The sequence below is a fragment of the Rhagoletis pomonella genome, unplaced genomic scaffold, assembly GCF_013731165.1.
Source record: "Rhagoletis pomonella isolate Grant_MI unplaced genomic scaffold, Rhpom_1.0 Rhpom_scaffold_00010, whole genome shotgun sequence".
NCBI lineage: Eukaryota > Metazoa > Arthropoda > Insecta > Diptera > Tephritidae > Rhagoletis > Rhagoletis pomonella.
This window is the reverse complement of record NW_023458564.1, coordinates 25,354,304-25,381,142: the sequence shown is the minus strand read 5'-3', so window position 1 is coordinate 25,381,142 and position 26,839 is coordinate 25,354,304. Positions and strand designations below refer to the sequence as shown.

General features: G+C 34.8%; 1 protein-coding gene across 1 annotated transcript in view; it reads right to left on the bottom strand.

Moving 5' to 3' along the window:
- The window catches only part of LOC118746564, a 224,357-nt gene that overhangs the window by 7,168 nt on the left and 190,350 nt on the right, over nt 1-26,839 (bottom strand). The gene's annotated exons all lie outside the window — the stretch shown is intronic.

The following is a 26,839-nucleotide window of genomic DNA, read 5'->3' as shown; positions in this document are numbered from 1 at the left end:
GAGAAATGATTAGAGGCTAAAGTTCCGGGGTAAAAGCGTTTCTGGCTTCTAGTCAGGACTCAGCTCTATCTGCGGCATTTTCAATGACTGCTAAACAATGCACTCCTATTGAACTACCGTTTAGTTCGAAGGCAGTCTTGAATACCGGGAGCACTTCGAAGCTTAAAAGGAGAAATATTAAGTCTTACGGGGTGACACTAAAGTCAAGTTACGCCTACTAGAACGAGTCGACTTCCGAAGTTGGTGTATGGGACATTAACCAGTTTTTGACGTTCTCGTCGAAGATGCCAACTATGTATGGAGATGTTTAGAGGAAGAAGCTGAAAAAGTCGATGTAGGCGTTTCCAGTAAAACTTAGGCAAATACGAAGAAGAAACAGAGATTTGGTAGATGAAATTGAGGATTAAGTATTCTTAATTAGAGCTGAAAATGCTTTTATTAAAATTTATAAAAATTTCTATTAATACATAAAAAAAAATAAAAGTAATATAGAAAATAGTTTAAAGGGTGTGCTTAGCTCAGCGTTGAGCATTGCTGACTTTGTACACCAATTTTTCTGGATCGATTCCTGCCAAAGGTCTACGGCAAAATATTTGCTAGAAGCGAGGTTATGCTACAAAAGAAATACGAAAAAAAAAATAAATTTAAATGTTTTTGTTGCATCGTACGTTTGTTTATAGCATAAATAGGACCACTTCTAGCAAGCACACTGCCGTCAGCCTAATTCTAGGAGACATTTCTGTAATATACGCTATAAGCTATAACTTCTACCGATTTAAACTATTGTTAATTTTAAAAATTTCCAAAACACCGAAAGAATTGGCTAGAAGCTTCAATAATGTTGTTCATTTCCGAGTATCGTTCTGTATCTCGCATGATTTTACAATTTCGTTTAAGAAGAAAATGAGAAAAACAATTCGTATACATATGTATTTATATTATGTACATATCTTGCTATTTATACAGGAAAAATCTCACTCATTTCATAAACACATCACTCAGCGGTGAGTTTGGTGAGTTAACACGCATTTGCAAATGCCCTAGCTAGTGCGAGGCGAACTAACTTTTATGTGTGAAAATGTGTGTTTGTATGTAGATGAATGCTTACCCAATAGTGCGCTGATTTGTGAAAGCAGTCCATTCTCAGCATGAAATTTCGCAATATTTTCACCCATTATCAAAAAAATATTTACAGTGAAAATTACGAAGCTCGGGTCGCTATAACCTATAGCCTCCATATAACTGATTTTTCAGATATGGGGCTTTACTGTAAAACTTCTTTATTTGGACAGCTAAAACCGATAAATTTCGTAAGATATTTTATAAATAATAATACAAAGTCTATTGAGAAAAACGTCAAAATCTATGCTGTATAGGCTTTATCTCTTATACCACTGAGTGCTCTGATACCAGTTTTAGCGATTTATGTAGGAGGGTAATCCCATTAAATTGAGTTACCGATTTACATACCGATCACACAGCATTGAAAATCACTTAGATTGGTATATCTTCCATACCTCTGATTGTTTAGAAATGTTTTTTTATATATGTGTTTCCTATATATATGACTGCTGTGATTAAATAAATTTTTTCAAATGCAGTAATCTGTTAAAAAATGTTCAGATGTTCATGAAGGGTATGAGGCCTTCGACATAAGCGAAGACAGCGCTGCTCCTACTTATTTTTTCTGTTTTTGGTATTTCTGAATTAGAAAAAGCCTCTGTGAAGTGCAGAACTATATCAAACGACGAAGAAAATTGATTCAAATTAAACATATGAAGACACATTTATAAAGCGGCTGTAGCTGAGTGTGTGGATGCTTGCTGTTGCTGTTTGCTAATTCCGTCACAGGAAACATGTAAAATGATAACACAAATTTTTTGTTTTGTATCTCCGAATTATGAAAAAGCATCTGTGAAGTGCAGAACATTAACTTATTCAAACGAAAAATCGCCAGCCAATAGTTTGGTTAATGTAAACAAAATTGTGGTTAATATTACCAAATCATTGTTGAAAATATCAAGCAAGGCATTGTAAATATTAACCAAAAATCACGTTGATTCCTTTTCAAGTTTGAATTTAGTAATATAAATAAATTTTGGTTGATTTTGCTCTCAGTGTACTTAGCGCAAAATACACCACACAAATATTTGCACAAATATCAACTAGAACAAATAAGAATCGAATTAGAGCTCGGAAAAATCGTATTTGCTCTAATTTGTATTTGCGCATTAGTTGCATCATTCAAACACAGAAGCAAATTTTTAATAGCGCCGGGTGATTAGAAGTGAATATTAACTTTCCGCGATGATAGAAACTAAAATTTTTATCGATTTTTCAAGGCCATAACCGATCTTCTGACAAAGAGTTGATCGAGGGCGACCAAAGGAGCTCGCTATACTTATAAAGCCTTAACTTTCGCTGTTGATGGGGGTTTTTGACAGGCCAAAATGCGATTGCTAGTCACGCGGTGCGGTTAGGAATCTTTCCTGATCCCTCCTGTAGCAGCTGTCCAGAGGATGACGGCATGAAATCATTTTCGAACCTTCTATTAGACTGCCCAGCATTCGCGAGGCTAACATGGAAACATTTTTCCTTGCACTTTCTGACCAAATCTGGAGAACTTTCAGGCACCGAAATAAGCCGCATTCAAAATCGGCTCGCGGCGTTTCCTCGACTAAGTAATGGTCTCCGTTCAGTTTTCGTGGTTTTACAAAAGAAAATTCCACCAATTTTCAAGTGCGTTCTTGGACAGGGTGGAGCTTCAAACTTAACTAACCTAACCTGGAGTTTAGATTTACTTCAAACCCCTCTCATAACTACTAAGGAACTTGTGCATAGCGGTGATGTATAAAGTTTGAGGGCACCTCGAAATATCATCCTAGGAATATAATATTTTATGATTTTATTATTTTTTATAAAGGCAACATTTCATTGCCTTGACATTACAAATAAAAACTGTATAAAAAAAATTACCATATATTCGTATTATCGCTCCACCTTATTGTATAGCCCCCAAAACTATCTCCGTTTCAGTGATGTAAGTACATGTACGAAAATGACAAACGTTTTTTTCGAATGAACCGTCCCGGTCTAATGCACATTTGTTCACATTCACTTACACAATATAGATGCACATACGCTATAGCGAATATTTTCACCTCAGCCTTTTGTTGCTGTCCGATTTTGAGCGAGACTATAGAGCGAGAAATACATATATGTACATTAGGGTGGTAAAAAGAAAAGAAAAGTCGGAATTTTAATGCTCTCACCCCCTAGGATTGTTCTATATCGAAAAAAGTAACAACTTTTCTTAAAAATGGTATAGAATTCTTGAAAATCAATATTTTTCGATTGGAAAACTCTGTTTATCTTCAGGAGACTTTCAGTAATAATATCCAATTGTATGTCGGGGTTTTTGGAGGTTTTAAGCGGTCCTATAAATTATAGTTACCATGAAAAAGTGGTTAAATAAACAATTATTATTGGGAATCTCCTGCAGACAAATAGAGTCTTCCGATCGAACTATTGATTTTTAAAAATTCTACACAATTTCTACGAAAAGTTGTTTTAGCTTCTAAATATATTTTGATTTCAAAAAAGAAATAGGGATATATCATTTTCGGCACAGAACAAACCTAGATGGTAAGGGCATAAAAATTCCGACGTCACTTTTTCACATGCATTTTTGGACCACCCTGATGTACATGCATATGTATGTATATATGTATTCGCCTTGTAGAGCAAGGTGAATTTCTTAGAAATAGCTCACAAAATTAGTAACAATTAAACAATAATATATATGTATGTACATTAGACCGTATCGGAAAAAATGTTCGTCTTACACCCCTGAGCCTAAATAAAGTATTTGCATAGGTACTTTCGAAAATTTTTTTTTGTTATATCTTCGGGGTTTGTGTACAGTCGGTTCGTAAAGTAAGATATATCGATGTTATTGTCTCGCGGAGAAAGAATCATTAAACTTTTGCTAAGAAAGTATTTCGATTAGAATGGGTTGCCTTTTGACGTAGAATACGTCCTACGTTTCAGTGTGGATGCAAGGCTTAGCGTTTTCAGGGAATTCGTTTTTATTTACAAAAGTGGGAAATTTTTTATATACGCAAATGCTCGAAAACCACTCGAATGATTTAGTTTTTGTTTTATTGAATCACAAAATTCTAGTTAATTCCTTTCGTTTGGTATATGGAAAGTATTGGTTGATATCATCTATATCTATGTACATACATATATGGGGATAATTTATTTTCCATACAATTCATAATAACCTCACAAAAGTAGTAGCTCTATTGATTGTCGCTACTGACCAACAGAAAATAGCAACACGTAATAATGCTTTACTCACACTCTACCAAACTGACATTACCACTTCCCTGTTGAATTTCTCTCACTTGAACAAATGCATCGTCACTTTATGTAAATAAGCCCGAAGATATATTACTTCTAAGCCGCTTTACCAAATAAGCTACGTAGAATGTAGTGCAATCACCCGGATTAGTTCGCCGTTCGGTAGTAACTTCAGCGGCGTGGCATATTAATTTACATCTTCTTCTTTTAATAAGGCGTAATCAGAGGTGTTCATTTTGTGCCTTATTAATAGATAACATTAATCATTATAACAATTTTACCGAAAAAAAAAAAAATAAAAAGAACTGAAAAGCCATTATAAAAGAACCAAAAAGGGATCCTACAGAACCGAAAACGAGCCGCGAAGCCTTCATTGCACGATGAGCAAAAAATTTACTTTTTTTGGCATTAAGTCTAAATATGAAGATATCAGCCCGAAATTCGGTTCAGATATGTATCATAGACTTTTGAGTTGACCAACCAAATTTTGTTCGGTTCAACGCGCTATATCATATAGCCGCCATATACCCGATATGGCCGACTTACATTCACTTCGTTGTTTTTAATGCTATCGGCTTCGCTTCGTTTGCGTAATATGGAGTTCTGAGTTGACCTAGAAAATTTTGTTCCTTGAATTTAATATTTTGCTAGTTTTATTCCTCATCTTTGACGCTTTCAAATCACTTTCAGCCGCGATTCGAATGCGTGAAAAGAGAAGCGACAACATCGAAAAATCATGTTTTTAAATGGAAACCTTTTTTTGTTTTAAATGAAATACTAACGTAGAACATTCATTTTTAAATATAATTTCATGCATTTTAATTTTAAAATTTTTGTAACACAATTATCAACTAACGAATGAATGTAATGTATGTATTTATATATTTATTTTCCTTACTTTACTTTATAGCAAAAATATAAAAAGAAATTGAGGTTTTGTTGACTTTTTTGTTCTTGGAACTGGACTCAACGGAACCGGTACATTAAACACTCGGAAACGCACATCACTTGAGATTTAAAAAAATGTATGACACATAAAGCAATAATTTTATAAATAGTTTCGGGCTGTGAATCAACAAATGACCCATTTATACATATGCTTATATATGTGTATGTATAAATATACATATTTGTATTTTTGGCATACAACTAGGCATAAGTATATATATGAATAACAATCACACTGACTTCAGTGCATGTGTATGTATGTGCATATGGGAAGAAAAGTGGGTAGAAAAGTTTCGTGAGTGTTGATGGACAAATGAAGGCAAGTTAATGTCTCATATCGGAGGCCAACATGTATAAGATCACAAAGTTGAAATGGCCGCATGGGCAGGTGTTGTGTGCTTCTTAAAATAGCTCATCAAACGACCATAGTAACAAAAATAAATATTCAGTATTTTGCCTAAAGTTTGCTTTTCAAGCATTTTGGAATTTATGTGAAAAAGTGGACATTAAAAATCTATTTAAAGTTTATTTACAAATCCATTTGGGTTTTATAGTTATTATGTAAAAGGGCGGAGTGGAAAGTAAATGACCTACATGTGGACTCACGGCTTGCCTAGCCACGCTATACAAGTGGGATTTGGGTTTGAATTAATATATACATATATATATATATATATTTGAACTTTGAGCTTGCTCTGCTCGTTAAGCTATTGTGCTGCCTGCGTTTGCTGTAGTAAAACTTGTCAGTGATAGCTGCCATACTCATCACCAATTGCGCCGGTTGGCGGTGTTTACTGAAATCGGACCACGAATAATATGTGCGTGCAGTAGGCGCTATTCTCTACGCCGTGTCAAGACGCATGTGACTAAATAGCTCCTGTTGCAGCTTTAAGATGCATAGAATAGTCAAAGCTCCTACCTCGAGGAATGCAGTGCCCTTATACCTGGAGCTTTCTTTCCATTCTGGCCCAAGATCTTCTATTATTCAACTGAACTCTCCTCTGAATGCTGTTCTAATATTAAGCCTACTGCAGTGCATCTAAATTGAATAGTATTCGATTTAAATACTCTAAAACTCTGAGTAGTTTTACTGTAGTTTTCCATTAGCTTCTCACTGATATTAAAAATCTTTACCAAAATAGATAAAATACGTGAATTTGTCACTACTACTTTTGATACAAGCGCTAGACGGAACTGTGCGAACCTTAAGTCTAAGATCGTAACCAGAAGACTTACGCTGGATTTAGCTTCGGTTTCATTTGGTCTATTTAAGCCTCTGGAGCCGCTCTTAATAAAATAAAGAGCTGTTATGACATCGAGATTAATAAAAATCTTAAATTATTGGAATTTAATAAAATACTAAAGAACAGAAGTCGCCTCGGAGACTAGCGGCTCGTTCGCCCTACCTCGTTTATTTAAAAAACGTTTGAATGGTTACTTTGGAAATAGAAGAAATTACTATTAACAAATCTGGCCTCAAGAAATAAGCTGAGAAGGCGGGCCTTACGGTCGCAGTAATATATGTTCAGGCTAAGTTATTCTTCCAATCTCGCACCATAATCGAAAATGATGGACAGAAGAAGGACTTCACTTTAATCACTAATCATCATAATCTTTATTAGTCGTCATCGATTCGCCAACAGTTAACGAGTGGCAAAACGAACGAACTCAATGAGGTACAGCCCAACTCGTTATCATCCACCCTTGCTAGCTAACTTTGTTGTTGCTTTCAAATGAAACATTTTTTTGTTAAGCGACCGGAACTCAAAACATAGCGAGCATAGAAGTGGCGAATCGATGACGGCTATTAACAAAAGTTTGAGAGAGCGCGAGTCGTTATGTTCTGTTTGGGACTTGAACTTGTACATTCTTACGAACATGCTGACCATAACAACATTTTACGAAATGAGTCGGCAGCTGAATTGGTCACATATTTTTGACAGCCAATAAGAAAGCAACTGCTCCAAAAAGTGCGAACATTACACCAATAGGCGGTGTATTGTATACTATTTATGTAGGCCATAAAGGAATAAATGAGAATAGGCAGGCTGATGTGTTAGCGCAAACGGACGCAAGTCAGTTATTGTTAAGGATGACTGACGTAAATATGACACATCCAGACCTCCAAAAAGTATAGACACAGCATCAAAAATCGAATAATATGACCTTCGGTTCAGTTAATCGCCTGTTTGGCTGGCTGTAAAGTTTAGCAAATCTTCTATATGATATCTGTGATATGACGAATTGAACAATTTACGCCTCAACGACGAATGCAATTAAATATGCCCTGTGGGCAAGGACGAGTTGTAAACTACCTTATTGCCATACCTAAATAAAAGCTTCAGCGTTGTCTGGCTGTCAAAAAATTATCATACAATTTGTATGAAGCATACCGAAAAATCCGATTTTGACAGGGCGTTAGGTATTGAAGTTGGCTGCAGAAAACATCGAAACTGTAATTTTCGTATTAAACACAAACAAACTTATACTTATTGTTGGTCTTATTTCTCCAATTGACGTAACGTTGACGCTTTTATTTAGGTATGGCTAGGGTTGCCAGATATCTCTGTTGCCAAACCGGGACACTTAAAGGTGAGAAAGACCTCTCGCTCCCTCCCCTTCGTTTCGACAAAAATTACGTACGAAAGGATGTGGTAAAATTTTATTTTGACAAACAAAAACAAAAACATAAAAACATGAGATCATGAGAACATTACAACGTACACCAGCAAAACAAAACAATTTATCACAACTAAAGCACAGAGAATTTTTCACAATGTATGTTCCCTTTTTGTTCCTTATAAAAATACAGTTTATACTGAATACATCAGAAAACATAAAAATAAAATTTCTAAACTTTGTGCAAAACTCCGGAAAATGCGATAAATTTGCATACAAATTCGCAACTTTCTATTCAGACTTTTTTTTATAAAAGTTTTGAAAATGAAGTTTTGCAGCGCTACAAATTTAGTTGATTTTTGGTATTGTTTTTGCTGAGAGTTTCTTCCAAACCAACTATGTTCGACATTTTTTTATATGTGGAAGACACTGTCAGCAAAAAATAAATAATTGCAAAAAATCAACGAAATTTTCTGGTAACTTCAGACGTGCACTTTACTAATTGGCTCAAAAGCTACATTTTAAAAATTTTTCTAAAAGATCTTATAAGTAATCTAGGTTTCACGAAAGAAAAAAAAATAAATAAAAGGTAACATTAAAATATCAGTCAATTGTTTCGTTGCTGTGAACTTGTTTCAAAACTTCTGGCTTTTGCTTAATATAATTGTAAAGCTCTGTGCATGTAATTTTAACGTATTTAGGTACATACTTATATTAATCATCAACTATTGATTGTGCAAAACGTACTAAATTAAAAAAAATCGCATATGAATAAGCACCAACCCAAATCGTAATAAATTTAAGTATACAAATTTTAGTATTTAGTATAGAAATATTAATAAAAAATATATTAATAAAAATTCAAATACGCCAATATTAAAACGAAGCGCTTTGCACTTAATTAATTAATTAAGTTAAAGAAAAAATATTTAAATTCCATGCTGCATGTAATGGGATTTGAACCCTGACCCTCTGGAAATTAGCAAATTGTGGCAAGCATCTTCGTGCACTCAGCTACAGCCAGACAAGTAAATGTGCATTAAAATGTTCAGCTTGATTCAACACCACGTGTTCGTGGTATGAAAGTATTGTTTTTAAATACGAACATTTTAAAATGATAATCAAATAAAAAATATTCATGTTTACTATGCAATATTTCCCCCAGTAAACTCATAAAATTTTTCTTAATATTACAACGCGTTTTTTCTCTCAGTGTAGTCATTTTTATTCAAAATTTGTGCAATCAAATCGAAAACCGGGACACTTAAACGAAACCCGGGACATTTTAAGGCTGGACCGGGACACCGGGACAAATAGTCTAACCGGGACATGTCCGGGAAAACCGGGACGTCTGGCAGCCCTAGGTATGGCACTTCGGCGTTCACGCTAGGCGTCAGAAGCCGCTCCACCCAACGATTTTGTTTAGGTATGGCAGTCCGTCCTTCATTTTGATTAAAAAAAAAAAATGTGTGTCGTTCTGGATCTCCTGAAGATCTTATCATTTATCGGATTCAGTCTAAAGGCATGCGATGTCAGCACGCTATGTTCCATCGTAACCTAGCATCCTTACTCTTGAGAAATAGGAGAAACTTCGTCAGCTTTTCTGTCAAATGCTCTGCACATAAACCTGGACACTTTAAAACCTTTTCTTTTGGTCCACACTTTCTACACCGAGCTCTAGTCAGTAGAGTAGTGATGTACGTCTGTACCAGTATGTAACAAATACAAAGCTGCCCTACACATCATCACATCTTTTTGCCTATACTCCCGCAAGGAAAATGAAATGCTACAGTAGACCGGTCGCTTACATGGTTTGATGAGATCGAGCTCTGCGCAGATATGAATATGTCCCTCTCCATTGCTATACACCAAACCAATACACAGTGGAACAGTGGATGGGCCTGACTATCGCCATAAATATCCATTGAAAAAGAGAAGGCGATCAACCTCCATTTTAACAATTGCCGTCCAGCATTTTTAGTATGCCCTCTACTCCATATTGAGATGCTACGACAGCTTACTATCGAGTATGATTCCGAGGAACTTGATGCTTTGCTTCAGCTGGAGGGTACTTACATCCAGCTTAGGCTTAGAGCAGTTCGGAACCTTGTATTTCCTCGTGAAGAGTACCATATCTGTCTTTTTTTGCGTTGATACTAAGTCACACTTCGGTTGTTCTATTACATAATTTGCAATTCGATCGATTCGGGAATTTTGAGAATAATTTTACGATATCGGGATTTTATCCATATACACGAATACTCAAACGCATAGCCAGCTATCCGAGTATACAGATAGTAACAGGCCTACTGCCCGAAGATAGTTAACTCGTTACAGTGAAAGAAAATGGCCTTAAGGAGTACATCTGTAGAAAAACAGATTACATACAAATGCATTTGCCTGCGTGACAGTTATCTCATTGAATGTGTGACACCGTTATCGCATATTAGCTATACCTGACATTTGTCGCGGCACGTTTTAATGTAAATATTTGCTAAACAAGCCCAAAATTTAATATCATTTGAATAGCACCACCTCTGGGTTGAATGTGATGGCCAATAGTTGCCTCCAGCAATAACAAAATTTGTGGCTCCGTAAGCATGACCGCAAAATACATATCTACACAAAAACGTGGCAAGAAGTTGGCGTTGCGGCCGAAGCTCTTATATGTATACCGCAAATACTACACGTACTTATTTATGAATGTATTTAGATAACTACTTGTGTGTGTAAATAAGTAGTCACGCTTGCCTGCGTCTAAGTTACCCTGAGGCATCCTTTAAGTAAGTATACGTTGTAATAATTGTAGTGATGGCACTGATGACATTTAACTGCCTTAAACTTGTGGTTTTATTGAACGTTGCGGCTAATTACTTCCATGTATGCTGCTTGCAAGGTAACCAAATAAACGAAAACGTAGGGGGGGGGGGGCATGTGTGGTATGCCAAATTAGTCAACTTAAGCATGCAGTTATTAGGGTACGCTCTTTGTTCCCATAGAGATTCCTCACACTCAAGGGAGATCGATTATTTTGTAAAATATGTATGGGACGAATACATATAAATAAGTTCGTGAAATGCAACAAGTAATTTAAGAGTAATTAAGTAATTTGTTTAAGAAAAGCTTTTATTATTATAGTTATTGGTTTTCATGCAAGTAATATAATTTTTAATAATAATTAATATGGCTCTTCCGCATATCCACCTATCGTGCAAATTCTTCAAACATGTACCATATCAGATCATAAATACGAGGATCTGAAATGTCTTGACACTTGCGTCACTCAGCAGATTAACTCATCTTTCATATCGCAATGTCATCGTGTTCTGAGGTAAGTTTCAAGTTTTAAGTATTCAGCTCATCGTCAGGTTGGTTATATATAAATTGAATGCAAGATTTTATTAATAACGCGTGTGAAAAGTTTACAAAAGCCGGATCTGCTATTAAATAATATTCAGATCAAAAAGTTTTTATATAAATTTTTTTGTTATTAAAATCGGTTCTTTGTTAAAAATTCTTGTTTGAGAGTGTTTTGAGAGTTTAAGGTTTTGCAGTGGAAACACAGTTCTGGCTGGATTCGTCTTATTGTTAAAAATCTTAGCTATGATCCGATCTGGTTTATATTCGAGATACTTATGTATTGGTAACGGTAAGGGCAATAGTATTGCAAAAAACAGCCCCGGGCGACGCTGGGGTCGAGTTACATATTACTAAAAGTCGTCAAGTGAGAAAAAGTGCTGTGAATGTCCGTTTACATCGACGTGCTGTACCACCGAGTATGCCGAGCTACCGTGTGTTCCGATTGGCCTAATGAACGTGATTTAAAAGTTTCAATCGGATACACCAGGATTGAGTTGTGCAGGAGTCAATCTTAAATGACCAGCATTAAATCCATTATCAGAAACATTGCGCTCCTTGATAAGAGCTTTAAGGTATTTCGACTGAAATAAGTCCGCGTATATTGGATTTCTGTAGAACAACGATACTCACTAATTTTTAGTATAGCATATTTGAAAAATTTCGAAATCATATGTTCATCTGCCCGCTTTTAACGGCCTTTGTATCGCTTTGAAATAAACCGGTTACGCTCAATTTTAAAGGGTTCACACATACCGTTATTGAAAATATATGGCCACAATTTCGGAGTCCCATATGCATTGCTGTGCTTTTTAGGGCATTTTAAGTCACTTTTGAGTATAGGTGTACTTTAAAATAAATCGATTATGTCCATTTCTTGGAGTTCATATACATACAACGCTATTATTTACAAGCATATGAACACATTTCGGACTCATATTTTCAATGGGTAAATTTTTATGCCATTTTTATGTTGTTTTTGAGATTAGGTTTATATGGAAGGTATGCTTTAAAATAAAACCACCAAATTGCAATTTCCTTTACTCGTCCTTTTCTATGACACCAAGATGCGGACGATATCAAACAAAGATGAGTAGGCCTTGGCGATCATCACATCTTAGCTTCAGACTTCTTTCTGGAGTTTGGAGAGCTCTCCGGTTATTATTATTATTATTATTAGGGTGCCGGCTTCGCTCATTAAGTGACGCGAATTCTCGCGACATCCGCTTAAACTTTGTTTTTTTTTTGGATTTTTCCTAAAACACCTAAATTTGATACATTAAACTGTTGCCGAATTCTTAAACTCACATACATACATGACTTGCTTGGCCTCGCTCTCAATAACAATAAAATTAAATATTGAATGTCTTCTAGTTATTTTCTAAAAACAATATTATTTCAATATAATATTGACTTTCAAAATTATGCTGGTACAAGAAAATACTGCTAATATCAACATCTCCCGCACCCATTCATTATCTATCAAACTTTGTCCGAGGCTATTTAGTCACAAACTAACTAAGCGCACATACATATACATATCTGGCTATTGTCTATAGCTGTACATTTTCTTCGCATTGTTTACATATGCAGCAACAACGACACGAACATAAATAGTTTGTCTTTTGTTTATGAAACTAACAACGCATAACGCCGAAAGCTTGTTGCATGCCAAATATGATAATAGCATAAATACACAAATAATAACACACTCGTTCGAACTTTCAGAGATAGTGCAACATGAACTTGCAACTTTCAACAAGATGTTTATACTAAATATTTATACTTAAGAGTACATAAATGCATTGATAACGCATACTACATTATTTACATAATCGTACATATGCAAATGAAAAAAAAACAATTTTTATAAGTACAATAACTTTAAATAAGTTTAGTTCTGACCAAAAACCATACGACCATGTTTCTAATGGAAGCAAGCAATGTTTTTTATTTAGTGAAATGAAACCGATGTAGAAAAAGTCATTTTCCCATCGAACCAAAGGGAGAGTTCTTATTATATTACTATGTAAGGTTAACATTGAGGTCGAAATTTGTCAAATGTTTTTATACCCGAGCGCACTTGTGCACAAGGGTATATTAACATTGTTCGCATAACGGTTGTTTGTAACGCTTCCCATATATACCTCGGTAGCCACCTAATCGATTTGTACGTAACTAGGTCCAATTATGTCCTAGCCCTGCATATTATCGAAAACGTTTGAAATCGGGTAAACACCCCTACTTGTCATGCAAATGCAGTTCGGAGAAAGTTGAAACAACGATATTTGATACCTGCGCCGGGTATGTGAAACGACTGTACGTAGTACAATACCGCAACTTTGGAACAATTGAAGGCCAAGATACGCCAAGTGCCCGCATTTAGCGAACAAGTTTTTTCAGATTATCCCAAAAGGGATTAAGTCCTGCGCAACAAAAGCAAAGAAATTTTGAAACACACGAAGCAATCCATATACTCAGGAAACTACGGGCCAAATAAAGAAAAACTGCGTTTCAATAATTTTCTGAGACAGCAAGAAAGCCAAGGCACATTAAACAGGTAGTATCAGTAGAGCAAAAACTGCATTTGCGTGTATTTTGTTGTTGCTTCTGGTATCGAAAGTGTCAAAAACTGTTCTGAATTTTTTCTTCTAAATCAAAGCGTGCCATGTGAAATACAAAAAATTATAAAAAATAAAAAATTTAAATTGGAAAAAATAAAAATTGATGCAACATTCTTTCCTAGTAAATTTGTTTGCTTCTCGAAACATTGATCCATCCTTTGCAAGGCTCAGTAATCAGCGGTCGTGCTGCCGAGTTGGGCGAACGTTCCAAAAGCTGCTATTCAATCGCTTGTTTTGTATGGAAAAAGGTTTCACATGCAAATGGATTTTAACAATTCAGAATTTTTGTGAGAAAAAATTAAAAATATTTGACATTTTCGAGACCAAATAATTTGAAAATAAATCAAATCAGCTGCTCTACTGATACTACCTGTTCAATGTACCTTGAAGAAAGCACTTTCTTGTTTGAACAATCAGATTAATTTAAAAAGAAAATATATATTGAAAACATTGAGTGAAATGTAGAATAACAATATAATGAATACTATAAGTACATATTTATCATATGGGTGCCAAATGAAATAGAGAATTCTGTAAAATAAATAAAAAAATATTAAACTTTTTGGTTCACAAGGACGATTAGGTATCTTTTAATTAATTTAATTTTTTAGACTAATAAAGTTACAAGGATGAAATTAGAGGATATGGTCTTTAACATATAATTTTTTTTTGAAAATAAGTATTGCGAAATTTCAAGGTTATTCAAGGATAACGGGGTTTCAAAGAGATTTTCAATATTTAATCGTTTTCTGTATTTTATACATATTTCTTTCGATTTACTTATTCAAATAAATTTAAGTAAAAGGTCTGAATTTTTAAGAAACAGCAATTGCTTAGTGGTTATTCATACGACCCAATGTGCAATAAAATAAAACTAAACCTCTTTCGCTTCGATGTCCATTTGGTTTATTGGGTTTTAATTCGTTGCCTCCACCAATAAGGGTCAAACTATCTGTTCTATGGTAAGTCAGTGCATGTAAGATAAGTTGGTCAGCATTAGCCATACTCTAAATGCATATGTGGGAGTGCGGGGCGGATATAGGTACACAAACTCTCCCATAAATCTGGTTGGTCATACACTTATGCAGATAGTGAGTGCACTTATTTGAATTATTGCTTGCCGGCAACAATAACAACCACCAAAGCCATAACGCTTTTCCGAAGAGTCAAGCGTCTTTTAATAAGCTAGCCTGCCAGTTAGCTTATCAACCTGATAGCAATATGTAGTACCAACTAAATTGGTGTGCTGCAGAGCATGAAACACATGGGGGTGGGAAAACAAAAGGATTATATCCGTGCATACTAGATACATATGTTGATATGTACATACATACATCCATACATATGTGGAGATAGGACAATATGCGGCTAAAGTTTGTAGTTGGCTTTAGTTAAGTGCTAATAGAAGACTTTAGACTCTAAAGTTTAGAGCATAGCCTTATGGGTGTACACACATAAGCATGTATGCATGCACTATCGCGCTATATTCTCGGACATCCTCTATCCCAGCTATATATGTATATGTATATTGTACGGTTGTTTAAGTGCTGGCGACATTAACGAAATATGGCAGCTGCAAAGTGGATGAAATATCTACTATAGACCAGCATACATATGCTCATACCTACATTAACTTATAAATGAGTAAGATACACATAAACATACATACATACATACATACATACATAAAGAGTTGGGAAGCTTTAGCATTCGATCAGAGGGTATTTTTACGCTAAAGGGATTAGGAAGTATGTTTCTAATTGCTTAGACTCCAGGATTATCTGGAACTCACTGAATATGGAATGAGTTGTCCATTTGTAAAAACGGCATTAATCTAAAGAGGAGGTTTAAAAAAGGCAATGAACCCTTCTATTAACTCTTCGATTGGCAAAGATTACCACAAAGACAAGTTGATGGCGAATGAGTGTGAAAATAAAAGCTAGAAGTTTTGGCAGTGCTGTTATAAAAAGTATCTAACAGTTAAGCTGCTAAGTGCTTAGCCGTGCTATCCTTGCAATTTATAGTGTGCGTCTTGATGTTTCACAGAAATGGAGGGGCCTACATTTCTATTAAAAATCTCAGATCGCGGTACTATGTGGTATCTAACCGGTCACAACCATTTATGATTTAAACTAAGAGACATAATGCCGACCCTCCATTGAGTACGATGAGAGTATTTGATTTATTGCAATTAGCAGGTATAAAGAAATAAGTCCAGCGAAGCTACGGGTTAAAAGTTTTTGAAATCGAAAAAGAATTACGCCTAACAAATTTTGTATACGCGCAACGACAATCAGTGAAAAACAAATTTACAACAAACATATCATTTTGACAATCAGTACAACCGCAGCGAAAATCTAACTTCGCCAGTAACACCGCCTTATATGAATTCGTCTTGATTCTTCCATCCAAAGGTAGAAAATTTAAAAAAAAAAATGTATATTCATAACTTAAAAAATTCAAAACGCTGAGTATTGAATATGAAGTAGCACATTGAAAGTCGGAGTTTGTATGCTCTCATCCCCTAGGATTTTCTACACCAAAAAAAATATACCCGTATTTTTTATTTTGAAATCAAAAACTATTAAGAAGTCGCTCAAAGTGCTCAAAGTTTTCCAATGTATTTTTTTTTGCATGCGGAAAAAAAAATATTTCGTAGAAATGGTACAGAATTCTTGAAAATTAATAGTTTTCGATCGGAAAGCTCTGTTTCTCTTTAGGAGATAATAATTATTTAATTAGCCATTTTTTCATAAAAATTATATTTGATAGGTCTGCGGAAACCCCCAGGAAACGCAAGGGGGTATAAATAAAAAAATCTTTATTATTAAAAAATGGTTAAATAAACAATTGGGTATTGTTATTGGAAGTCCCCTGAAGAGAATCAAAGTTTTTCGATCCAAAAATATAGATTTTCAAGAATAATATACCATCTTTACCAAAAGTTTTTTTTCCATAAGAAATACATGGAAAACTTTCAGCGCTTTGAGCGAGCTCTGACTATTTTTCGATTTCAAAATAAAAAATAGGTGTACATTTTTTCGATATAGAGAAATTCCGACTTTAGTTATCTCGGACCATCCTAATGTACATATGTATTATTACTTAAGGATCTCCGCTGCGCATGATGAGGGCTGTTGCCTATTGTTTGTGAATACCTCACCAAAAGTTTATCTGCAATTTAAACTGTCTTCAAAAATGTATAATGTAATATAATATTTAACTTAAGAGAATAATTCGCTTGTTCTTTAACTATTTATGTAAGCATTACATTTTGAAGAAATTATCCACAAACCCACTATTATTTACGTACAAGTGATAAGAAATTAAGTGAAGCACATGGTTGCGGTACATTGCATAAAGTCAAGTGTCCAATGATTTTCATTACATTATCATTGCACTAAGAATACATTGAGCTAATTGAAGCCGATAAAACATAAAAGACAAGCAGCCACATTGCAATTAATTATGGAAACTATTTTAAATGCCCGTTGGTGAGGTGGAAACATTTAATTAAATTTACAAAACTAATTCGTAATTTAGTATTTAAACACTATTTTGAAATATTTAACTACCTGCAGGATATTTTATGCAATTATACTAAGGTACTTAAAAACATACTTATCTTACGTATTCATAAGTAAATAAGTTTTCATTCAATCAAGATAAATCATAAATATTTAGTTATAAAACAACAACTAGCTAGAGACGTGTGAAAATTGCATTTATTTTATAATTAACATACTTAAATGAGCAAATCCATATGAAATTTCTAAATAACACGTATGGTGAAGTGTATGTACATATGTATGTATGTAAGAAGGTACGCACGCCGGTAGTTAGCATGCATAAGTATTACTCATACGCCATGTACTACATACTTGTTTCATATGTAGGCGTTTATGTATTTGTCAGCAAAGTTCCGTAAATAATAATCATAGCAACCCTGTGTTGAGCAGCACGTGTTTAGGCACTACAAATCACTTGTACAGCTCAAAGTACTTGCATCAATATTTGTTGTCGATGTTGCGACTGCTAATGTTGTTGTTTTTAATATAAACTTGTTTGTGCTTTGCGCCTTATTACAAAGTAATTTGGCAAATAATAAATTTTGTCGCAAAGGCACGTGCCGCTGTATTTTGCATAAGTACATATGTATATACATATGTAAGTGTGTGCTAATATATACAAATAGATACGCATGTATGTATTAGGGATGTTGCGAATGTGGAATTTTAGACATCTGCGGATGCGAATGCGGATGTGAAGTAAATTAAGTTATTTAGGTAAATCAAAAAAAATGGAAAAGTTAGTTTTTAATAATGTTTATTTTATTTAGTACTTGAATTTAAAATTTGGAACATTATATTTAATAAAAAGTAATGATATTGCTTTGGCTGAAATGTCGGGCGTATCCTCCTTACTTTCATCTTCACTGGAAGAATCTACAGCGATTTTAAAAATTTTTATTCATTGTCATTCGTTTGGCTATTTCAGAATTTGGGGAACCTGTAACGTCAGCAGCGTTTTTCGATTTTAGATTTTGTAATTCATTTTCAATACTTTCTTCTGCGACTGCTTTGAAAAATTTGTGCTTATAGCGATCTAAATAGGTGGATATGAAAAATTAATTATTATTTTCCAGGAATGAAATTTTGGTACAAAATTCTGTTTTCAAAGTCGTGGCTGCCAGCCGAATCAGATTATTAAAAAAAAAAAAAAAAGATTGGAATCACGGATGAGGGGGGCTCAGATGGTAAGGTCGTTATTACCTAATTAAAGGTCAGACCTATAGCTTTCTAATTATTTGAGCATCGATTCCCTTGAAATCCAGACGTTGGCCATTTCTGCTCGAAATCCCTATTGAAGGAGTTTACTCTTTGATTTTAAATAGCAAAGAAGGAAGGCGTTGGGGGACAGTTTTACCACAGAAGTTTTCAGTCAAGGATCCAATGTACATATATCCCTATGAAAAAAATATTGCTAGACAAGTAAACAAAATTATTGTTTTTAAAATTTTTGATAAAAATAAATTCCCCAAGGAGCCCCATTTTAAATGATTGAAACGAGTGTACATATGTAACATCAAGTTTGGTTTAAAATTACAGGGCACACTTTCTTCTTTTATGTCTAGTAGTTTTTTTTAGATTGGTCCAAAAAAGTCATAATAAGGAGAGAAACAAATGCTGTTATTTAAAGCACAGAAATCAGGAAAAAATAAGTAAAACATTATTAAAATGACTATGTTCTGTTTGACGTACGTCAAAGGTCAAGGGGAAAAGGGAGCTTGTATGACTGCCCATTGATAGCTCGGTTATATAGCTTAAGAAATAATATGTTTAAAGCGGTTATTTTATTCCAACAGTCAAACTTGGAAAAATATTTTTTAAGTTCGAAATAAAAGTCTTTCCGGAAAGTAAACAAACCGCTTAATTAAACAAATTTGATACCAAATGAAAGAGGACTTAAATAGCTTTTAAACAGAAATAACGATTGAAGGCTACCATTTCTATTTATATATTTTTTTGTTTATAATTTAATACAAAAGAAATGCATACACATACCTGACCCAATGTAAGCTCCGCATTGATTATTGCGAATGCGAATGTTAAAAATAATGCGAAAGCTCCGCGGTTGCGAATGCGAATGCGAATATTCGCAACAACCCTGGTATGTATATGCTTCATATTTCACTAGCATGCATGTAAGCGTATGTGCGTGTATATGTTTGAAGTGATTTGTAGCTATGACTGCCATGTAGTGCGTATTGTATTTTGTAATAGTTCATGCTTTGCTTGCTCGCCCGCTCGCTTACTTGCTGCTGCTGCTGTTGTTGTTGTTGTTTGGCTTAAAATCATCATTTCATTTGCATAAATTACAAATTCAGTAGAGCTTACACACATTACAGTATTTATTATGTTGTAAGCTTACAACAGGCTTACATTTTATTCATAATGCTTCTATTAGCCTGTTGCTCGGCAAAATGGAAAATTAATATTTTAGTAAATATTTCGGCATTTTTTTTTAACGCTATAGGATTTTTGTATGCAAAACCATATGTTTCTATTTATATTAGCTACTTAGTGTGCGTACATACATACATAAGTGTGTGTGTGTAGTAGCTTGGTAATTACAATGATACAAATTCACTGTAGATTGCAAAATTGATTTAATTCAGTTTGAATATTAATAACCTTTCATTGTGTTTGTTTTAAAGTTTAATTTCACAAGCCTGGTTGGTGTCTAGGGATTCTGAAAATAGCTGATAGGCAATCACAATTAAATAGTAATTGATTTTAAGGCGAGTAAACTTAATTTTATTGGAAAGTAAAAAAAAACGCCCCTTACTGCCTATTGAGTGAAGAGCTGTGCAAGTTTGTGTACAGAAAATGGCTTTTATTAGCTTTTTACTTAACCAAAATGAATTCGCATACTAGCTGTTATCACTGAGTAGCATATCGAATTGGTTTTAGTCAGGAGGACACATTTATTGATTAAGTTAGATTATTATTATTAGAGAGGAAAGCAAGCTATTTTGTTATAGAGGTTGCAAGTAGTATGCTTATAAGAGCCCCATTTAAACTTAAATCAGAGGTGGGCAGCTTCGGCAGAGCATTTTTGTGGTGTGCGTGCAATTGATGTCACAAGTCCCATGCAGGAAATGTATCTAACTATAGGCTAACTTTAAGTTGATTATGAAGGACCTGAAAGTCACTTACTATCTGTATATTTTCTTTGACGAAAGCTACCTATATTTCTATGGCGATGACCTCGAAATAGTCAAGGGTGGTTACCTCTGCATTTGATTTAGCTACCTTCACGAAAACGCTTATTGCACGAGATCTGAAAGGTGTGGCGTTTTAAAGGAAAAATTCTAAACCTATCGACAGACACATTACTGTAAGTAACCCATTCGATTTCTGTCGTAGAAACAACGGTAAATATTGGCTTATTTTGGGGTAAGTTTTTACCCTATAAAGTGCTTTAGCAATTAGATCCTTTGGAGCAACTGAAATATTACCATGTACAAATTTTGTATAAATTCAACAAATATTGAGCATTTTAAAGCAAAAAATTGTTGAAAAAATTAACAAATTTTTTTAATAACAAAATGCTCGAAAACCGCTCGAATAATTTTGTTTTTGTTTTCTTTAATAAAAAATTTCTCTACTTTCGTTCGGTATATGGGAAGTATTGGTTGATAGCTTCTAACTATGTTTTTTTTTTATTCAAATATATGGGCATAAGTAATTTTTCACACAAAATCACTTCGTCATCATTTTGCAAAGCCGTACATGCGTTGGAAGTGAGGGAAGGAGATAAAAAGTATGTGTGTGTAGGTACTTCAGCTTTTGACTAACAGATGGCGCAATATTTATGCCTAATTGGAGCGTGTGTATATAAATACACATTAGCATGTTCCTGAGATTTCATTAACACGAATACAAAGACCGAACATACCCACATGGTAACGCAAAGAGAGTTACATTTGAAGGAACATAGCAATCCATGAATTCCAAAATTCGCTGTTTCGTAGTCGATAACAAAAAAAAGTTGTTGAAAATTCCGAAATGAGTTATATGAAGAAGTAAGTTCCAGTATTGATATTTCTGTGTAATTTTTCGTGCTATTTGTTAAGATAAATAGTGCTTTAAAATGGGTGTATATTAGACCACCTCTATTTGTAAATCTGCACCTTTTTCCGCTCGCCACGAATTTTCGGATATCTTAAGGGCAGGGTGACCAGATGAGTCGAAAGAAAAACCAGACACTCGCAAGAGTGCAGAAAGCTTTTTCGACGTCACAAGTGCGAACTCGCGTTACCAACGCGGGTTGCAATGCAACAAACCTTAACATCTATCTGTAACTGTGTTATTATGTGAACGATGTACAAACAATCGCCTAACGATATGTTACACGGTAGAAAGTTTATAAAAGGCCAGATTTGTAAACCACCGGACATTAGGCGGGGAGAGAAAAATCAGTCAAGACTAGGGACAACTTCAACAACTTAAATTGAAAAAGTGGCTACCATCACTCCTACCATAAAATAAATAATAAATAAATGGGCTTGAAACCTACGTTTTTATTTAAAGTGGCGTTTATAATTTTTCTCTAATGTCAGTACTTATTTTAAAGGACTCTGTAATTTCAAGGATAATATTGATTACAAAAATTATTTAAAAAATCCAATACAATGTAGGAACAAAATATGGGCACCAAATGAAAGAGAAAATGTTTTTAGAATTAAAGTTTTCTGGATTCACAAGGACGAATAGGTAATTTTTTAAGCTATTATCGATTTTATATATGTCCTTAGCATACAATTTTTCCAAAAACCAATATTGCGAAATTTCAAGTATAAGATTTCAAATTTTTTATATTTTCGCCGCTGTAGATATGTATATCACTTTTAATTTTTACCAGTAAAGATTTTCCCCTGGAAATGCCCACATAATATTTATACACATGAAATCATATACATTCTTTTAACCCGTTGTTATACAGTCTATTAGAAAATAAAAATTTTGGCCGCTATGAGTATTCAAGGATACCAGGCGTGCTTTCAGGGCGGGTAATGTCGCCTGCATACTGCCTCAGAAATATAAGACCTATGTTAGTGCAAATAAGCCTTACAGGTTAAGTACTATACCTAGACATATGCTTCGAAGCCATGTTGGATTTTAAGTCAGCTATATGTTCGGTGCTTTGGTCATGCATCGGCCAAGTTGGTTATGTTTGCAAAAATAATACCTTAAAGTTAAAGGAAGGCACAACTCCAGAAAGCAGAACCGCAGTGTAATAGCTTCTTTTTGTACGCATTGTCTACTCTGGTAGTCTGACTGAAAGGAGTAGAGTCTTTCTGGATTACAATGTATAGAGGAGACAGGTCTAGAAGTGCAACAAGGCATCAAGAGCCACTCTGGCTGCTGTTCCCATTTTAATGCCCACGCATGATTTTCGTTGGAGTTTGTCATTCGTAGCCTGCATGAACTGTCTTCTTCCACCATACGCGTGGGATGGATTTGGAAATGGCTTCGTACACTCATCCTGCCTTTTTTTGGTATGATACCTCAGTTGCTCTCCAATGGCATCCGGAAATTTTGTTTAATAGCAAGACTCCTTTTCGGGGGAAAAATATGCTAGTTTTCTGAGAGTTAACTTTTAATTTATTTCGACTGCACTATGTGGCGACTATATTCAGTTCGTTCTGCAAAAAGCTTGAAATTAGCGGTGTCACAAAACTATTTCCTCAAGTTCTATAGCTCTCATGTGATTGGTTTCGTAATTAATGATATCACTTACGCAAGTGCAAAACTTAACTTAACAACAACGCTTTCACGCATTTCTCAAGCAATTTGAGTTTAATTAGTATATAGCACGCAGTTTGGTGGATACGCATCGTAGCTCATGTGTATATATGTACATATCTATGTATGTATGTACATATACCCAAGCGCTTATACCTATGCATGTTTGTAGAAGTGCATGTGCAATCAAATATTTACCAGAAAATTAGTAGCGACAACAATTTGTCTTTCGAGCGAATTTACAGACTTTCGAGCGCATTTTAAGACTTCAGGACATCTGGTGCACACAAATGCATACTCGAAGGGGAAGTTGTTGAAAAGCAAACAAGTGAGCAAAACTTAAACTTAAGTCCCGAAAAAACTATTTCTGTTTTGTTTTTTTCATTTAGCGAGACTTCAAAACCTTTAGGGTGATGCTTTAAAATACCAACATCGAAATTTTGACATCCACTGAGATTTCAAAATATTAAAATAAATTTTCGGGGTTTGAGAATTTATGTAATTTATATTTCAATCGACAAGAAAGGAAAAAATGTTACTTTTGCAGACTTTAACTCAGCGAGTTTTGGTCCAATGAGGTATATCGCTTGGCGCGCGTTCTGGGTTTTAAATGGCTTTGAACTTTTTAGTAATGATGTACATAAAAATGAAAATCTTACTATTTAATGTTTATTTTCGATCCCCGATTCAAAAGCTGAATGCTGCCTTTGGTAGTGAAATATATTCTCTAAATTCTCAACTCAGCGAATACTTCTGAAGATCCAGCAATGAGAATTTCATCATATACCTCAACGACCTCAACTTCAGACAATTCGTGCTTGAAGAGCGCCATTAATATTTTCATGATTGGTGAATCTTTCCTCGAGATCTATTATTAAAATTTCCAGAAATGGATTAAATACGGTCACACTGACGTTGCCTTGGTGACGCCAACGATGCTTCCGTCTACTTAATATTTTTATATTTTTTTTTCATCAGTTCTGAGTTTATTTCAAGACTTTTACACATACGAAAAAAACTGATAAAAATCGTATACAGCTCCATATTTCGAAATATTTACATCGAGTACTTACGTTTCAATATTTTCAAAGTGTTCATCCCAGTAGTTCCATTTTAAACATTTATCGTTTTTTCTAAAATTGGTATTCTTTTGGTAGTGCGCTTAAATGACTTCTATGGTGCAGATATGCGATGCATAGCAGTAAATTTACTGAGTTACTTTTAGACAAAGATAATTCAATACCATTGGAATCCTTCCACATTTAGTCGGTGACCTAAATGAAGGAATTCTATCCGCTTAGAAAATAAATTTTCCTTTTGACATTAAAGCCATTTTTCAATTTCTCTTCAGGAATTATTGAAAAAAATGAGAAATTTCGTACTGTTTTGGGCAGACAGCATTAAATTTCAGTGTCGATATCTTACACAGGCTCACGCATTGCAGTTTGCTTGGTCAGTGACCAATTTGAGGATATGTACCTACATATGTATGTATGTATGCTTGGATATACCTAGGTATGTACATGTAGCGTAACATGGCCTGCACATCAACAATACAGATTAAAACAACAAAAATAAACTGTTAGCAACGAAACATTTGACAAGTAGACAAGCTGCTAGCTGCATTCAGTACTTGCAACCAAGTTTAGTACAGTTACTCACTTCTAACCTCTATCTTTAAAAGCAAGTGAACTTAGTCGCTCACACACACACACACACATGTATTCGAAAGCTCACACACAAACTATTTGCTTTTTATCTGCAATGTATTTCGAAACTTTTTTACATTTAGCGCAAAACTTTGCCAGCACGCTGCCCAACTTGGGTAAGTGACTCAACTCAGTGTGAATATGTATATTTATATCTAGTAGAAGAAAATAAGTGAGTGAGTGAATAGCCGTACATACATACATACATATATACACACATACAAAAACAAGCTCGTATATGTCTACTGCAGCTTGGCACTTTACTCAAAATAAAGTTCTCGCTGTAGCCAATTTTTTCTTTTTTTTTTTTTTCAAACGATAAAATGCATCTAGTGAATAATGCAAGTGTATGCATTTGCTCGTGTGTGTGCATGTGTGTGTGTGGGTTCATGCGTGTGCGCCTTTTCGTTGCGTGTTGCATATGCGCATTTGGCTGTGATAAACGTGCGAGTTTAACAATTAGAAACTTTATCGTTCGCGCAAGTTTGCCCAGTTCGTGCGTTCGCTCACTTGCTGCTGTAGACCTTTCAGAGTGATCAACTTGACTGCCAAATGGCCAAGTTACTTATTTAGTTAGTTAAAAAGGCCAGGTTGATAGGAACCCAATCAGTTTGGGCAGCCGCTAAAGTAAATTAGCCCTTTAGACCAGCGCAAGCCATATGAGGCCGACTAAATGTACACCAAACTTTGTTGCAACCCCAAATAACAGGCATTTCAGCCTTATTTTCCAGTTGTTTTTATTATGGTTTTTGTTAAACGCTAGTTATTTACAGTATGCAGCCGTGTTGTTACAGTGTTTATTGAAGTTTTTCCCTGTTTGCCGGCAGTTAAGTAGTTACTTTGCGAGTTGCATCAACTTTGACTACAATTACCTATTTGCATAGTTTTTTTTGTTATTTTTTTTTTTTGGTTTGCCAACTGCTTTGTTTGTGGGAAAAGTTTTCTTTGCAATAAATTTTGCATTTTCATTTTAGTGCAAAGTGTAAGTTATCGTAATTTTCATGAGTTTAAGAAGCTTTCTTTGGTAGAAGGGAATAAAAGACTATGTACATATATTTTCACTAGGTTAACAACGCTAAAGACTAAAGTTTAATTTACAGCAGCAGGGAGTTTTCACTCAACCAATACTTTAAAATCTTCTAAGCGAAAATCTGCCAAAAGTCAGAAAACTTATGAAGTCACAAGAAAAAAATAAATAGCTAAATCTGTTTATAAAGTATAGTATAATCATATTTACATTATAATTGCTCAGTGATTGAGAACTCAGTGTTAGTTCAGAAGTGCGAGCCAAAATGCTTCCATGTTAGCCTCGCAAAGATTGGACCGTATAAAAGAAAGTGTGGGGATGATTCTACTTCATCTTCCACTTTACAGCTGATACAAAAGGGATCAGTTAAAATTCCTAGTCATACCGCTTGAATACCAATCGCACAATGGCCTGTCCGAACCCCATTACTAGCTCTTGAGAGGTAACGTGGTATTCGGCACCTTTAAGGAGTAACTATGGGTCAGTCATGTCTTGCGCTGCAAAGGGTATTTTACAGTGCCCTATTAAAACTTCGGCTGCAGCAGAGAAACTTCTTCTTTTCCTTTTTTATGCCACTTTCTTTTGTCCATTTTATTAGGTATTTAGTAGAGTATGCAATTTCATTATAGCGAGTACGAAGTAAGGCACCCGGCAGCCGATGCCCTTCTTACCCTTTCCTCAATGTTAGGCTTCCACTACAGCTTCCTATCCAGGATCAAGCCTAAGTGCTTGACCCTGTTACCCGCAGGCAAACAACCTCACTGATGGGATTTACTGCGAGGCCGCCGCACAGTGCCGCGAAGGTGGACAAAAATACAAAAATCGACTGTCTGGAAACTTAGATGTTTTGATGTCAAGTTACAGCTAAATCTCCAACTA